Source organism: Podarcis cretensis, assembly GCF_951804945.1.
Source record: "Podarcis cretensis genome assembly, chromosome: 7".
NCBI lineage: Eukaryota > Metazoa > Chordata > Lepidosauria > Squamata > Lacertidae > Podarcis > Podarcis cretensis.
Window position 1 is genome coordinate 31485525 of NC_137176.1, and position 17648 is coordinate 31503172.

Below are 17648 nucleotides of genomic sequence, written 5' to 3' on the forward strand. Positions count from 1 at the left end.
AGGGAGGTGTTCATAGTGAATTCTGGCACCTCTTTTTCCAGAAAAATAGCACTGCATACAATACATGCTCTGCTCCTAGGAAAAGATGCAGTTATCTGATTAAGCAGAAATAGAAGCTGCCTTCTTGGACCCCTATTGGTTTCATCTGCTCAATCTACCCAAGCATGTCTTCTCCTGCAGGGGAAGTCCCTAACTCACCAAGGGTTTGAAACCCATTGGCTAGAATGTGTGAGACATCCAACCTTTGGATGAACCAACTTTCAGCCATGCACTTTTGCTGACTTGCACTGAGACATAAAAAAGGTTCACTGGGTTTTTCTATAAAGTTATCTGAAAAACAACAGTATTTTTTCTAATGTCATTGTCTCTTTTAATCCAGCATGCCTCTGTGTAACCTAATACTTTACAGCAGTGCAAAGTTCTAACTTAATAAAGTCTACAAGAGTTTCCTTCATTACCATCTGAAGAAGTATTTTTTTTGCAAAGAAAGGTATAATGTCCTGCCATCAATTCAGGAACAATATTCTGTCCTTCACACATTTCATAATATCCAATAGTTTTATTGTTTTTATGGCCATGGGGAGCCTGTCTAGCCCTGTTACTGATGGCTGCTGATAGACAAACACTTTTTCAGTAAATGGGCCATTAGTCTATGAGTTCTCCAGTTTTCTTCTGTTGTAGTACATTTAAATGGCCTTAACTAGCTCTTGGTTTATTTTATTGGTTTTTTATCTACTTATTTTTTATTTGTATGTTTTTAAATTGTATATCTTGATTGTATATTAGTTGTATATTTTTATTATATTTGTACTGCTGCAAGCCACCTTGGCTGCTACCACAGAAAAGGGGGTGAAGGGGAACAGTTAGTTAGGGTTACCCTAAAAAGTCCTAAAAACTGTTTGTGAATTCCCCCCCCCCCCCAGCCAGGCCTTGCCTTGAGCATTTTTAAAACTGCATTTTCCTCTAAGACAAAGAGCATTAGCTAAGCATTCCACTTGCTGTAACTAAAAAAGATTGCAACAAAGGTAGAGAACAGTCCATTGTTTCTCTGGCCTTTCTCATGCCTTCTGGCCTTGCTAAAAAACCACATTGCAACTTGCTTTCTATCCGGGAACCATGCCAAAGCACCATAATGAAACAACTGGAACACACTGAAACCCTTTCACCTCCTTTCTGGGAAAAGTCCAAAAATGGTCCCAAGACAGGAGCTTTCTGTTCATGCTCAGAAGAACTCATGGGCAGGACTCTTGAAGAAGGAGGAGAAAGGGGGAGGGAACTGGAAGGGGATATAAACTATGTGCAATGGCTGTGAACTTCGTGCTTGTTTGTGACTTATCACACTTGCTTCTCTGCCCACCCGGGAGGGCAGAATAAAACCCTTTGGTGTCGTTTGGCTCCTTTCGTCCCTGCTCGGGTGCAACATTTTCCTACCCATGGATTAAAAAAGGCTACATTTTTCTGGTGCATCGGCCGGGAAAAGCATGTTCCCCGAGATCCAGGGACAAAGGTCCAGGGCGTCACTGCAAAGGTGAACAGCTCGGCTTCGGCATCGGCAGGTCAAGCGCGCACCTACCACTGCGTAGAAGATCTGACCATCCCGTTCCTGAGTGGAGACGCAAGCCAGTGACGGAGAGAAAGAGCAACGGCCGAAGGAAGGTACCTCAAGGAACAAGGTAGGCTCCACAGGGTTTAGGTGGGAGCAAAATGAATATATGAATTGCTTACATCAATCTTTTTCTGGAACAAAAAAAGCAATGAGGTAACATAAAACGTTATGTTCCCATCTCCAACTTCAAATTTATAGGGGGTGTTGCTAAACTTTTTTCCCAACCTACAATATGATTTGCATAAATGGCTAATAATTTACATAATATGCCAAATAGGTCACTTGGATATTGGGAACTGCTGTATGGCAATCCTAACAACAAGTACATTGTGCACTAAGAACTAAATTCCAGAAGGATAATCTTCCAGAAATGTAAAGCTCAGGAGCTGAATCCTAGGGGAAATTTTGTAGAAAGTTAGAGTTTTCCTTCCCACTTCCGCTATAGCAATGAAACCTTTGTTGCTTGTAGTAATTCTCAATCAGAAATCTAGAATAAACACAGCTTTTGAAAGGGGGTAAAAGCTAGTACAAATAGTTCTACATCAAAAAGGTCCACTGTCCAGACCTACATAAAGGAAAAGTTCCTTGTGAGAGCTGAGAACAGGGCAAGGAGGCCAAAAATGTCCTGCCCCCCCCCCTTTGATCTTACATAACTCAATTTTCCTAGTAAACGAATCCAATAAATGGATGCAGTGCAAAACAAAGGTCAGGTAAGAAGCAGGGGGATAGTCTACTCACATGCCTCTCATTGCTACTTTTCCATTTTCTGCTAACTTGCATTATGCAATTTTTTTAAAAAAGGATAAAAGAGGCCAGAATGTGATGCCTTTTGTTTCCGTCAAAGACAGTGTAGAGATGCCATTTACTTTCCATCATGGAAAATGGGAAGGCTCCTAGCTGGGAAGCAGAGCAAGACTCCCCTTTGCAGACATAGAGAGCTGAAGATAAATGATAAGCCGTTGATTTTCTGTAGTCATGCCCTGTACTGGTATTATCTGTCCCTTCCTTGCAGTATTGTAGGCACAACCCTATTTTGTCAGCAACTTGTGGCATTGTCCTGATAATTTGAGCACCTTATTTTTAGTTAAACTTCTTGAACTATTCATTATGCTTTAATTATGAGTTTTACAGAGTTGAAGATGAAGAATCCTGATGCAATCTAATGTCTAGCTGCCTTTATTTTTTATTCAATCTTATGGCACTCTTCTTGGGAACAACAATTTTTCTGTATCTTCCACAAGTTGTTTATGTGCTGTGGGTTATATCCAACTATGCTCTATTCAGAGCAAACCCATTGAAATTAATTGGCATGTTTAACCATGACCATTAATTTTTACATATCTACTTTCAATAGAACTTCGTTGGATAATGCTATATTTTTAACCATTTTATATGATTTAAGCTTTTTGTTTTTGTAGGAAAATGACCCTTTTCCCTAATAAAAAGTGATTTAACACAGAAGAATGAACAACAACATCGAGGTAGAAGCTTAAAAGTACCCAATTCACAATAGCATCCCTTGGGAATGATGGTGTAAATATTTTGGGTTCCCTAAGTGGGTATGGGACGCAGGTGGCGCTGTGGGTTAAAGCCTCAGCGCCTAGGACTTGCCGATCGAAAGGTCGGCGGTTCGAATCCCTGCGGTGGGGTGAGCTCCCACTGCTCGGTCCCAGCGCCTGCCAACCTAGCAGTTCGAAAGCACCTCCGGGTGCAAGTAGATAAATAGGGACCGCTTACCGGCGGGAAGGTAAACAGCGTTTCCGTGTGCGGCTCTGGCTCGCCAGAGCAGTGATGTCACGCTGGCCACGTGACCCGGAAGTGTCTCCGGACAGCGCTGGCCCCTGGCCTCTTAAGTGAGATGGGCGCACAACCCCAGAGTCTGTCAAGACTGGCCCGTACGGGCAGGGGTACCTTTACCTTTACCTTTACCTTTAAGTGGGTATAGGGTAGAATTTGTCAGCATCATAGAGAACCAAGTAACAGCTGTCTGATGAGACAAACAGTTTTCTTTTTTTGGGAGGGGGAGAAATAACATCAAAATTACATTTGGAAAGGGACACAATGTACATTATATTTATATACTAATGCCAGTAGCCCCAAGGCCAAGATGACAGAACTAGAATGTGGAGCACTAAAACAGCACAGATTAAGAGAACAGTCCTTTGCACAAGAAACCGGCATAAAGCAAGCTGGTATAAAATTACACCAGATCCAAACTCCAGAACATGTCATCTTCCCAACTCCTTGACATGGAAACCACCTACCAAGAGCACCTCCACCTTGTTGGGATTTAGTTTCAGTTTACTGGCCCTCATTTAGTCTGTTACTGCCTCCAAAAACCACTTCAGCATTCACACAGCACAAATGGAACAGAAAGATAGAGTTGGGTCATGGGTGTCATCCACATACTGATGAAACTGTGCTCCAAAACCTGTGATGACATCTCAGCAGTTTCATATAGTTCATACATTATTTTCTAGAGTGCTGTTGTGGCACAACCTCATGGCCTTCACAATGGAATTCCAGGTGAATGGGTGTCCACTGTTTTTCTCTGTTTCACTCAGAGTAGGGGGGGATGTGAAAGACAAAGGATTAGGAAGGATGGGCAGAGATACATCAAGGCTATTAACAGCTGCTAGCCATAATGGCTATTTTCTGCCTCCACTGTCAGAGACACTACACTTCTGAATACCAGTTGCTGGAAATCGCAGGTGGGCAGAATACCGTTGCGCTCTTGCCACAGGCTGTGAATGGGCCATTGGCCGGATCAGCAGGCTCATCTTACGTTCTTGCTGAAAAGAAAAACAATAGGAAAGTAATTACTGTACAAAAAAGTAACCTCTGGAATTTAATAGATCTGCTGATTACTGTAAATTAGTTTCTGTTTTTAGTAGCGGCACGTTCCTCACTGTGAGGAAAATATGTGTTACTGCATATTAATTGAAATGTAATTTGTAATTTGTCGGCTCACAGCGTCAGTGCCTCTGGCTGTTAACCAGAAGATTGGTTGTTCGTGCCCACCCAGGGATGGTTGTGGGCAGGATTCCTGCATACAGCGGGTTGGACTAGATGACCCTCGGGATCCCTTCCAACTCTTCAATTACAGTATATGATTCTGTGATTCGCTACAGCCCTGTACTTGGTCTTACAGGCTACCATTTGAGTGATCAACAAAATATTCCTCTCCATGCCCAATAGCACCATCTGCTGGTATGAAGCATGACAAATGAAATTACCATTAATTAAGAAGTAATTATGTGTGAGCAAATTGATTCCATGCCATAAATTTGGCTCTATCTGCTGATATGCCATAGATACATTTATCTATTTCCATATCTAAATCTAAGAGGGCCCTTCAGCAGCAGTAGTAGAGCAACACTGATTGGGCCCATTATTGGAGAAATCCAGGGACTGATTATTTCGATTACATAGGTAGTACTGTTGAATGGATGAGTAGGATACAAATTCTAGCTTTTGAGCTCCTTCTTGTATCGTGCTTCCTGATGTTCAAGGTGTTACAGAAGGTGCTTAAGGCTGCAATCCTAAGCCCACTTACCTGGGAGTAAGTCCCATTGAATTTAACAGGATTTCCGAGTGATTGTGCTGTTAGTGGGATTGGGGGTATGTTTAAAATTTCATTTTTACCATCATATTTTTGTGACATTGGTAAGAATGTTTGTTATGCTGCAGCAGAGGCATGCTAAAACTTAAGTAGAAATAATGATCCACAGTAACAGAGAGCTCTGTTGGAATTATCTGCACTAAAATGTCAATACAATGCTCCCTATACATTGTTAGTGATTTTATTTGACTGTATCAGCTAAGAGTGGGATTTAAACTCTTAAATGGGCTTTGGGTACCAGGAAGGCGCTCTGTTTCCTGGGCTATCAGTAGGATGCAATGTTTGTTATACCACTACTGTTTCTGCAACTCAATAGTCAGCCTCTTAGATGATTAATGGGTTCAATAAACAAACTTATGTGCCTGCCTGTTATTGATTTTGTGGTAGCAACATGGTTACAAGCACTGCCATCAGTTTTAAAAGCACAATTAATGGACTTTAAAAGGTGTACTTGTACTTCTTAAAATTTTATAGCATATACTGTAGGTCCCTGTGCTTTACATTATTGTAACAATCTCGGGGATAACCAATGTGGTGCCCTCCAGATGTTGCCCTACAACTCCCATCACTCCTGACCATTGGCCATGTTGACTAGGGCAGGTGGGAATTGCAGTGCAACATCTGGAGAGCACAAAATTGGCTACCCACTTTATTTTATCAAAGAGAACAAGGGTAGTCAACATGGTGCACTCTAACATTATGGACTATGATCAATGGTGGCAGTGATGGAAATTGTAATGCATAACATCTGGAGGAGACCACACTGGCTATGGCTAAGTGAGACACTAGAAAATATAGCTTGTGGTTCTTTTTTCCAGGTAAAGTGATTATTTAATTACTCCCCTGCTCCTTCTATTTCTGGATCCAAGCCTTATGTGTTCTAAAGCAATGCTATTCTAATGTTAAACCATCTTCCTATCTCACTCCACAGGTGGCTACATTTAAGGGAAATCCGATGTAATGTTTGAAAACCACACACAGAAAGGGCTTTGGGACAGTGAGGGATGAGAAGGGTGATTCATGTGCTTTTCTCGGGACACACAGTAATAATAAGACCTGCTTTAATCTCGGGCACCACAGATTAATTTGTCAAAAATCTCCATAATAAAACAAGCCTTTGCTCCAGGCAGAGTTATTATCATTGCTACATTAGTTTGACTTTATAATGAAAACCACGGTGCTCAGTGCAACTGACTCTTGTACCTTCTACTCATAATTCTCAGCTGCCTCTGCTAATATTTTATTCCCATTATCTGAATAAAGTCTTGCACACAATGTTAAAGAGCTGTACTGAGAAATTAGGTGCATTGTTGATGGCAATTCCATATATTTTTTTGTTATGGTGTGATGAGCAGGTAGACATGATTTAGGGAGAAAATAGCATTGCAGGCCACATTGGCCCACCTGTTGGGTTAGTTAAGATTGGCTTGTGAGATGGAGGTTCCCCACCCTTGCTATGGATAGACCATGAGCTGTAACCAAAGTTTGTTCTTTATTTACTTCCTGTGCTTGTTTGGAGGAGACAAAACATGAACCTGGATTCAGATGACTTGCTAAGCAAAATCATGGTTTGGCCCTGAATAGCAGAATCCACACAAAGCCGTATTTTGGTTTAGTGTCACATGCAAACAGAGCCAGGGTTATCTTTTGCAGCTACATTACTCTTGTTACCCCTGGAGGTGGATCCCTACAAACATGGCTAACAGTGTAATGAACATGTGCAGATGGCTGCCCATATAACCAAAAAATGTGTGTGTATTCATTCTGACCAGACAGGTTACCGTTTCAATCACTTAACACAGGTGTTACAACATTACGGGAACTGTGAAGCAGGTAAGATAGGTAATGGCTTCACAGAGCTCACTGGTACAACCAATGCTTGCAAGCCAAAGGTTCCAGGTTCAATCTGGTGCCTTCCATGTAGGACTGGAAAAGGCTCTTCCTCAAATTCTGGACAGCATCTGCCAGTCAGAGTTGACAATATTGAGTTAGGTGGAACAATGGACTGACAGTTTCTTACTTCCAGGTCTTCTGCTGCTTTGGAGGTTGGATGCCGTCATAAATGATAGAGTAGAGTAATTTCTATCAAATATTCATTAGCTGTACAATTTATTTGGATTCATGAATAAACCACTCCTGTAATGTTTCAGTTTTAGTTACTTGTTTTTGCATTGGCTTTAAATGAAATGTTTTATTAGTTGTGCTAAAGTCTGTAATAAACCGTCAGTAATATTTATTTTGAAAGCTCTTTTCAATGTAAATAATGTAGATATCTTGCACCAAGTCAATAAATACATGCATAGCAACATAGAAGGGCAGCTGTATTGACTATTTTAGAGCAAGGCAGCTTACACCGAAAATGTTGAATTAGATAAATAATGTAATAAAAACAGCATCGGATAAAATTATGTACAGCAATACCATAAGTCCTTGAAAGAAATTATACTTCTTTTTAATTTGGGCAGGTATTCATGGACTGGGATTTTCTATATTATTTGCATTTTCCCTATAGAATGTATTTTACCTGCTTAAGTGCTTAGGAAATTGTGGGAAATAAATGCCACTCTGTTATTTTACCACTCTGTTATTCTTTTACAGGAATTACAGAGAATTTGGGTACTTCAATAAATGAGCCAGCAGAGGGCAGATTTACATCTACTGTTGAACTGAGCATGCACTGAGCATTCTGGCTTTTAAGAAAGTAGAATTATTACTGCTCAACATTAAACAATGCCCATCTGAAGGTTACATGTATTATTGTGTGTTTCTCAACTTAAATATCTGCTTTTAATTGTCAAATAAGTATAGTGCAGCTGCTTGTTTCTTTGTTTAAATGATAATTTCCCATCTTTTTAACACATAGGAACATATTTCCACAAAATATGCCCCTACATTTTTTGGAGTTAATTTGCCTAATTCTGCCCTCCCCATCTTAATATATTCAGTTCTGTAGTATCCAATGAATTGCCCTGTGGTATAGATTAATGAAATTGCCCTAATATTTTTAATAGTTCTTCAAACACAGTAGTACATTTTAACTTACCTGATTAAAATTTGCCTTTAAAGAGACTTAATTTTGTATTGTTTGAAACAAAAGAGTCTTGCGAACAAATTGATGATAGCGTTCAATTTTTTCAGCAATTGCCTTTAAACTTTGCAATCTTCTTCCAGTTCTGTCATGACTGTTATTTTCACTGAGGACCCCTCAGAATACCCAAATCAACCGTTTGAAAATTGTTGGAGTGTGGGAAAATTCTACAGTTGTAACACTCAAGATACAAATCAACCCAACTTAAGAAAATTAAAGTGGGGGAAGGGAAACAATTAAGCTGTACAATTAGATTCTGGATGTCCATTGTGATAACCTGAAAAGTTAAACAAAACCACATTCTACCTTGGATCAAAAATGTGTCTTAGTGTGTGAAATATTTTAGAAGGGGCTTGGAGAACTGGAAACAGATATTGTACTAAGAAAGGTACAAGGCTAAGAAGGCCTTGTATATTTTCTGTCAAGCACACACAGTTTATTCAGAAAGATATCTCCTTGACAGGCTATCTGCATACGATGGTTCCCAAGAAATGTACAAGCTGGCAAGGATACCGCATGACATTTGAGAAGCGTAAAGCACAAAAAAAAACAAACAACAGAAGCTTGAAAGTGATCTAGAGAAAAATATTCAAAACCTGTCTGACTGCAGCAGGCTACTCTTAAGTACCAGCCTTGATACCAGATGCTAGAAAGGTAAAGGGCCATTCATAACATGCCAGAGCTGCTAAATAAACCCTTGGTAATGAGGCTTGTGGAGAGGGTCCAATACACAACACAACACTCTGAAGTGCTCCAGTGAGAAAAAGGCTTGAAATAAGGCTGAATGATCTTGAGAACAAGAGCGACAGAATGTCTCCAATGAGCCAAAAAAGTATAGTTTCCCTTTCAGGCGTAGTGCAATAGAGCAGCTCCAAGAATGGAAAACAAAATGGACAGTGGGGGAGGAGGGAAAGAGGAAAAAATTCTCTGTTATCTTCAAAATGAAACCAGTGATTTGTAAGCTTTGTGTCCACCCATCCTGCAAGCAGCTCAAAAGCCTTGAATCAAATAGCTGTGGCACACTATTGTTTTAAATCCGGGTGGGGGGAACATGCAACCCTCCATACGTTGCTGGACCAGTAACCCCAGGCAGCCAAGCCAGGGGTGATGGGAGTTGTAGTCCAGCAACATTTGAAGAGCCACAGATTCCCCAGTGCTATTTTATATTTATAATCATGGTTTGCTCTTACAACCTTCCCCCCAAAAAGCTTTTAGTGTATAAGAAGTAAAGTTTACAGGCAATTCTAACAAACAACAAACGAAATAATTTAATTCCTAGTTTCAGTGTGACTTGGAAATAATCATGTTGCAATGATACAAGGGAAATTTTAGGTTGCTTTTATTCTAGTTTTTACACTTGCTTTTGATGTTGTTTTGAGTTCACCTTTCTGGGGGAAAAGAGACTCATAATTAACATCATGCCCATATAGACCAGATTTTTAGAGTCTGGTCAATTTGTGCTGTAATCTTGTACCCACTTACCTGCAAGCAGTGCTTTTTGTCTGGGGGTACGCATACCCCCTAAATTTTTTTGTGAATGTAATGGGACAAGAAACTATTTAAAATTAAATAAATTAGTTTCTTCTCTAGCACGGTGAATCGTCAGTTCCTTTGCTACTCCTGATGGCGGCCTCATTTCCTGTCACAGAGTTTCCTGAGTCTTGGACAGAAGCAAGTGTTTAATGTGTGAAGTAGGAGTGGGAATCTAGCACGGTGATTGGTCAGTTTCGTTGTTACCACCTCCGATGCGGCTTCATTTCCTTTCCCAGAAAGGAATCGGGAAGATGTTAGTGCATACAACCTCATGCCAATGTGGAAGTAACTGTGAGCTGTCAGCTGTGTAATATGATGCATGTTCTTTGTACTGTATTTATTTTTCCTGATTTGAACTATAAAATGGTGATTTTCTTGAGTCAAAATGAGAGTACCCCTAAAGATATTTGTTTTAAGAAAAAAAGCACTGCCTGCAAGTAAGCCTCATTGAACTCTGTGGGACTTATACCTAAGTCACCAGCAGCACCAGTTGGCCCTCAGTGTTTTCCTGATATTTCCTTGGGTTCCACTTTCTCTCCATTTACATATAATGATATTTTTCAGAGGGTAATGTGTTAGCCAGTTGCAGCAAATGCAATGGGTCTTGTGGCATCTGAAAGACTAAGAAATTACAGCAAAAGCTTTCAGGGGCTACAGTCCTTTTCAACAGATGCACCATGTGTTATCCTGAATTCCAGCTGTTGTATGCATATGTAAGCAGAGGGTGGGATGTCAGAGAGTAATTAAATGCAGAAAGTACAGAAAATGATAATTAAGAACAGTGGCTGTTCACAAAAAAAAAAAATGCTGGTGGATAACACAGACATTCCAGCAGTAGCATACCAATTAACACATGTAGTGTGATAAAAACAGCAACAGCGACAACACTTTATCCTAATTTAAACCACAGGAGACAAATCCAAGTCTCTCTACCTGATACCTACCGCAGTGGGATGCATGTTTGCCTTGAGTTGCCAGGCCCATGTAAGCGGTGGCTGACTCCATTTTGAAACCTTTTACAATGACTTGAAATAAAGTTGTCTCTGACCCAGAATTCCATTTTTGCCAGCCAGCACACAAAAGCATTTGCCTACAGGGACTGGTGTGTTTCTACTTTCAAGGTCCTTTTGCCTGTTTTAGAGGTATTTTCTTCCTCTTTTATTTAAACGACACATGAATTCTGATTTCCTGTAAAGTAAAATTAATGTTATTTTTTAAAAATTATAACGCAGAACCTTCATTTTGGAAATTCTCTACCTACTCTTGTATGAAAATTCACGCTACCGAGTAGGGTGGCCGGATAACATTGGGCTTATTATGTCAGAAGGGAATGTAAGGCATCTCTGTGGCCCTGAAAATACCTGCAGTGTACTAAAGTGCAAAAACAAACCAACCCACAACATTTTCTATGGTTACCAGATGTCCCCGGGGACAGTCCCTGGATTTACAAACCTGCCCCCAGACAAAATCCGTCCCCGGAATGTCCCTGGATTTCATTTAATCTCCCCGGATTTATATTTTAAGTGTTGTAGATTTATTAGTAGGGAATGTATGTTGCATGATTGGTTCACCAGCACAAGACACATTATATCGAGACTTCCGGCAAGGCAAAATGGTGGGCTCCACAGCAGCGAGCAGCTCCTGAAGCCAGCCAGAGCCAACTGCGCTACCAAGCTGGCTCCGGGCTGCTGAGACTGCCGCTGCCACCACCACTGCCAGCGGGGAACTGGGGACGCCCGGCACATCAACTGGGGGAACCGCTGACCCCCCTCCCCCTGTGACCCAAATTGAGCCAGGAGTGAGAACACTCGGCCACCTGGCTGACTGCCCGGTGGCGCTCCGGGGCCGGCAAAACCCCGGAGCCAACGTAGGGAGAAGGAGGAGAGGAGAAGGAGAAGGAGAGAGAAAGAGGAAGGGGGAAAAAGAGGGGAGCCCCGACCTTACCGCCACTGCCGCCACCACTGAGCAGGAGAGGTACAAGGTACGAGAGCAGTGCGAGGGCAAGGATACGTGGCCAAGTCCAGGACCTACACGAGCTTCCTCCATGGTGGCTAGCACTCCAAGAGAGCAGACCAGGGCCCAGAGGAAGGCCACGCAACAGAGGAAACCACAGAAGAGAATATATTACTTATTTTTTTAATAAAAAAATAACTTTTTAAAAATAACTTTTTTTTCTCTTTTAAAAAAAAAAAGTGTTCCTGGATTCTTTGGGGGGAAAATCTGGTAACCTTACCTGACATGCAGGTAAGGGATCAGCTGCAGCAAGGTGCAGAGACCGGGGATAAAATCTTGCTCACTTCCTCTTTCCATGAGCAAGCATGACAAAAAATGAGGACATTTTCTTATTATCCTATATTGATTCCTGTTTCACATTTCATACTGTATATTTCCAAAAAGAGAGCAAAATACTGTATCCTCCTTTCTTTTATGAACTAACATAGCTCTGTAAATTTGTTGATTTTCCTAGTAAGAGATGGGTGGGGGAGGTTTTTAATCCTGGTTTCCACGTTTCAGGAACTTCAGTAAAGCACATATAAAATACATAACAACTACACTACAGTCTTTCTGGCACCAGGTTATAAAATTGTTACTGGCCCAGAAAGTGTATGCCCTCTGTTCTACTTCAATAGTTTTGTGTTTTTGTTGCCTCTCGATCTTATTCTTGCTTGAAAAATATAATGTTGCTTTGTTATATTGTATTTTAAAATTTGATTGAGCACTGCACTGGAATCTCCTGGACAAGGGGTGTCCTAGTTTTTTCTTTATAGTAAAAATTAATTAAATTAAATGGCTTAAGCCATTGAAAGCTTTAAAAAAACTAACAGTAAGAGGAACAATGCCCATCGTTGAGTAAGGTTGCTAGGTAACGGTGACATGTCCTCCTTTGTGACATGGCCTCTTGCAGGATTACTTGCCAGAGGTCTTTGGTTAGACCAGGTCTTTGAAGGGAGTTAGATATTGTGCATGTGGTAGTTTAGGAGTTATAGCATTAGTTGAAGAGTAATTTTATTTGTTAGAGAGTTGTTGCATTACTGAGAAAGGTAAAGTGATACAAAAAATCATAACATCTTTTAAACTGTAAATAGAATTTCTTAGTGACTTCTATATTCTGGTTCCGTCACAATTCATGAAGGTTCAGAATGAGATGAGAATCTCCTGTAATGGCTCTATTCATTCCCCCCCCCCCAAAAAAAAAAAAACCATCCTCAGGGCCAGTTTAAACGCTTCAAATGATCCATGTTTAGGCAAGATCCTTTGGCAAGCTGTTCTCAGTGTGTCCAACTCCTTGCTACATTCTCCACAAGATGCCTATGACACCAAATTCATGTCAAGCCAATAGGTATCAGGTGCCCCAAGTTGAAAGCAGCGATATAGAGCATGAAGACATTACAACCTCGCTTTCTCCCAACTCTGACCTAAACTGAAAAGCATCAGAAGGGGGTATGTGTCATGGCAGGGCTTCTGCCACTTGAGGCAGCATCCTCACTTGCCTCATGACTGGGCCTGATCTGTCTGCAGTCTCCCCGCTGCTGAAATTAAGAGCTCCATCTGCACTATATGTTTAAAGTGGTATCATACAGTGTGTCCTCATCCAATCACCACCCCATGATTCCACACCCTCCATTTAATCGGGATTCAAGGTTTATGCGTTTGGCAAGAGCGTAGGAAGGGGGGGGCGGTGGGGGCGGATCGCTGTCGGGGGAATGGGGGGAGCTGCGTCGCTTTGCCAGCAGCATTCCCCCCTCCCTTTCATTTTGACAGGGAGGCTTGGGAGTCACAGGCGGGCCATGCGCCAAATGTCACTCTCTCTCAGCGAAGAAACCTGGGGAGTCACTGGCGGGCGGTGCGCTGAATGTCCACCATGGGTGGCTCGCTCGACCCCCGGCTGCAGGGCGCATGCATCACTCTGTGCACCCGAATGGCCCCACCCCCTCGGGAGTGCGCCCTGCCCCCCTGGGCAGCGCGGGCCTATGCTCCGCCACTGTCAGGAAGCAGACCCTTCCCACAGAAGCAGTAAATCTGGATTAAACAGGAATACAATATGCTCTGCCCCTGAACTTCAGCCCTTCCCCAAGCAAAAGCCAACCATTAACAGTAAGAGACCACTGGTCAGAATAAAAAAATCAAAAGCAGTTGTTGCTCTGCCACCAAAGGCATCGTGCAGCAACCATGCAATGAAAGGTTAGTAGCAACAGGGCCAATAGACCTTTCTGAGTGGCATTCTATTACACTTATGGATGCCAATATATTTTTTTAAGTATGTGGCAATAAATAATTATGCTTTTCTTGGCACATTACGCTGGTATTTTTTCAAAGTGCAGAGTACACCCTGCTTGTTGTCAGCCATATTAAATTATTTTTTCAAAGTCACAGAAAAGGAACGGTGTCTTTGCCCCTTCTGTCTCTTTGTCTCTCAAGATGTCAAGCTCATATGTTGCTCTTATAAACTCTGTGCTAGGAAGGTTTTAATGGCTGACAGTTTGAATAATACGCTATCACTTTTCAACACGCTCTGATTAAACTTGGGCAAACAAGGCATTGCCTAGGAAAATCTACAAATCACCCTTGATGATTCATTTGGCCAAGCTGAATCACTTAAACTGATTGCACCAATTGTGCTGTCAGAAAAAAAATTCAATTAAAGAAACAAAATAGCAGCCACAGCATTAAGAACAACAACAAATTGATTACACTCCCAACATTTTGATATGTTGCTGTCTGCTGAAGGCTGAAAAATAGACAGGTGAAATGCAGTCCTCTGGGATCGAAGTTGCTCTCTGGCATAATTGGCATCAGAAAACTAAAGCAGATAAGTGCACAGCATGTGTAAAACAACTGTGTCCTCATGGTGGCATCATATATTGCCATTCTAGAAAGGTATCCGGTGTTGGTTTAGGGTATTTTGCTAAAACACTATACGTACAAAATAAAAAATGATGGTATAGTGGCTTGCAGTCACAAACGCAAAGAAGGATTTGTATTCCCATGTGTCCTGGGAATTTGTCTGTGTAGGAGTTATCATCCAGGTTCAAAAGAAATTATGCAGGCATGCAACAGTGCCTCCATTTAATTCAGGGACAGTACAGTTTGTGCTTTGCATGCAGAAAGCCTCAGGTTCAATCCCCCGTATCTTCAGGTAAATCTTAGATTGCGGGATTAGGAACGAATCTCTGGTTGCTTCCAGATAACCTATTTCTTGAGCAGTCATCCCGATTTGTTTGCTGGGGCTGTTATATGACATCACCTCAAGTACTTGTTGTTCTAATTGTTTAAACTGTTTAGAATTGCTTTTCACTGCTTTTTAACTTGTGTGCTTTTAAATTTGGGACTTTTGTTGTTGCTGTTTAAATTCCATAATTCCTTATGTCCCTTAAGATGTGCCTGGGAAGAGAGGAAATGGGAAGAGTCCAGAAATCATCACCCCATCCCAGCCCCCAAAAGAGGTCTGTTTGCTGCTTCCTGGGTGAGCCTCAGCCACCCAGACAGACGACACAAGTTGTGAGAGTAGATATTTTCAAACTGAGCATTGAAAGCCAGTAATAGTGAGATGGTTTCTAAAGCACTGGAACTGCCCACCTAGCCATTGCCCTCCTACCTGACGCCCAATTTGATGCTACATTATTTTTGCTAGCCAGCTTGTGTTTCTTGGTTGGAAAAGGGAGCTGATTTGGATCCAATACTATGGAAGAGGGGGGTAAGGCAGCAGACCTCTCCCCACTACTGCACCACAGCCTCAGTCCAAACTGAGAGTGGGGAAAGAGAGAAAAGTGGGAAGTACTAACCACAGATCTCATGAGCAACTTCTACTTTGGTCCTTTGTGTAAGACTTGCTTCACTGGATCATTGTGAAAATCCATCAGATAAATAAATGTATGCTGTTACTCAATATACAGTAGGTGGGACCGCATGTCATAAGAATGGGACTGCTGCTTACCTCTTGACCAGACTTCCCAGAACTCCCATATCCATCATCTCATTCTCCACTTACCCTTCCTTCAGGCTCCGCTTTCTTAGCTCATGACATTGCACTCTTCCTTCCATCCCCTTTCCATTTCTACCAGGAGCAGTGCACCCTGTTTCGTTACCTGATGTGAAATGGTAAGGTGCTATCCTGCCCCAGCCAAAACTTCCCTTATCTAGGTCATCCGCCACTGCCCATGAAGCAGCAACCACACTGGCAGGTTCTGGTGAAATCTCAAGCTCTCTAGTGAGGGTGGGAGGTGAACTTGGTTTGAGCACAGATCAGTAGGGAAAACAACAGCAAGAGAACCAAGAAGAAAACTACAGAAAGTAGGGTAACAGCAACAACAATTTATTATTTATATACCGCCCACCTGACTGGGTTACCTCTCTCTGGAGATCATCATGTGGGGAAGCATGATTTGCTTTTGAAGTGCTTAGGCTGTGTGTCTTCACCTATGCTCAGCCTGTATAACCACACAAATAAATTATACATTTATTAATGTAACTGAAGTCAAATACTACATAACGCCATAAGCCTCCAGTGACTTTCTTCCAAAGGAACCAATTCAGGTAATAAGTGCTACGCTCCAGAAATGCCTCACTGTTTGGAGTAGGGCAAACATTGCATTATTGTTTCCTAGAAAACACTAGGAATTTCTATGCATGAAATGCAGGGGCCAGGCTAGATATTTTGTGACCAGTCGTCAAGACTAGTTAGTTATCGGGTAGTGAGCTCCATAAAATCACAAGTATAAAGTGTATCTAGGTGAGCATATGATCACCTACATGTCTCATAAAGTGTAGCAGACTTGAGTGGAGTAGGGCATTCATTTAAATCATGCTGATTTCCAGCCACATGGAATTTGTGGAGTTGGAAGTGACCACGAGGATCATCTTGTCCAACCCCCTGCAATGCAGGAATATTTTGCCCAATGTGGGACTTGAACCCACAACCCTGAGACTGTGGTAGTCTCAAGCTGTACCAACTGTCATAGGAAGTGGTGTAAACCTGTCTAGGCCTAGTTAGTCTGTTAATAATTAACGGATTCTGCATTGTCCACAATCCCTATTGAGCTGGCACATTATTCTTTAAATATGTTGGAAATGCAGGGTACCATTTGAAGTTCCAAGGCTGGAAGATGGATTGGAGAATATTTTTTCTCTTAGAAGATATGGCATGTCCTAAGAGGTAGCAAAATTTATAAAGAAATAAAGGTAGGGACTGAAGTTGTAGGTCATCTACAAAAAACAACACATCATCCGTATACAAATCTATTTTCTGCTCAGTCCTTTTGAATTACAGTCCCTTTACAGAACTTTTTCTGTTGCAGTATAAATGCCAAAGGCATCCTCATGAATGCCAACTCATTGTTTAGTGCTATTATTGTTCTATTGGTTATGTTGTGTACCCCAACGTACAATGCCAGTGAAGGAAAAAGTATTTGAAAACACAAAGTTTTTAAAACACGAAGTACCTTTTCATGAGGTAGCCAGCTTCCTTGCCCGTCTATCATATCTAGCAAAAGCAGAATAAAACTGTGTGTCCCATTTCTTGTCCTTCTGCAGAACATCAGAAATAAGTTTCTGCTATTGTTATAGCCCAGTTGATAGTATTGGAAGGATACAAACTAAAATTAGGCTTATTCAATTACTCTCAAACCTTCATTGGCATATAGACAAAATTCCCAAATGTTCGGTACAATAAAACCACTCAGCAATATCTGCATCTAACAATTAAAATACTGTTGTATAACATTCACGAATCCTCATTGCTTGTTGCAATGTTACTATCTCCATCTTATTTTAGGCTTATTCATGAAACAGGGTTTGTTATT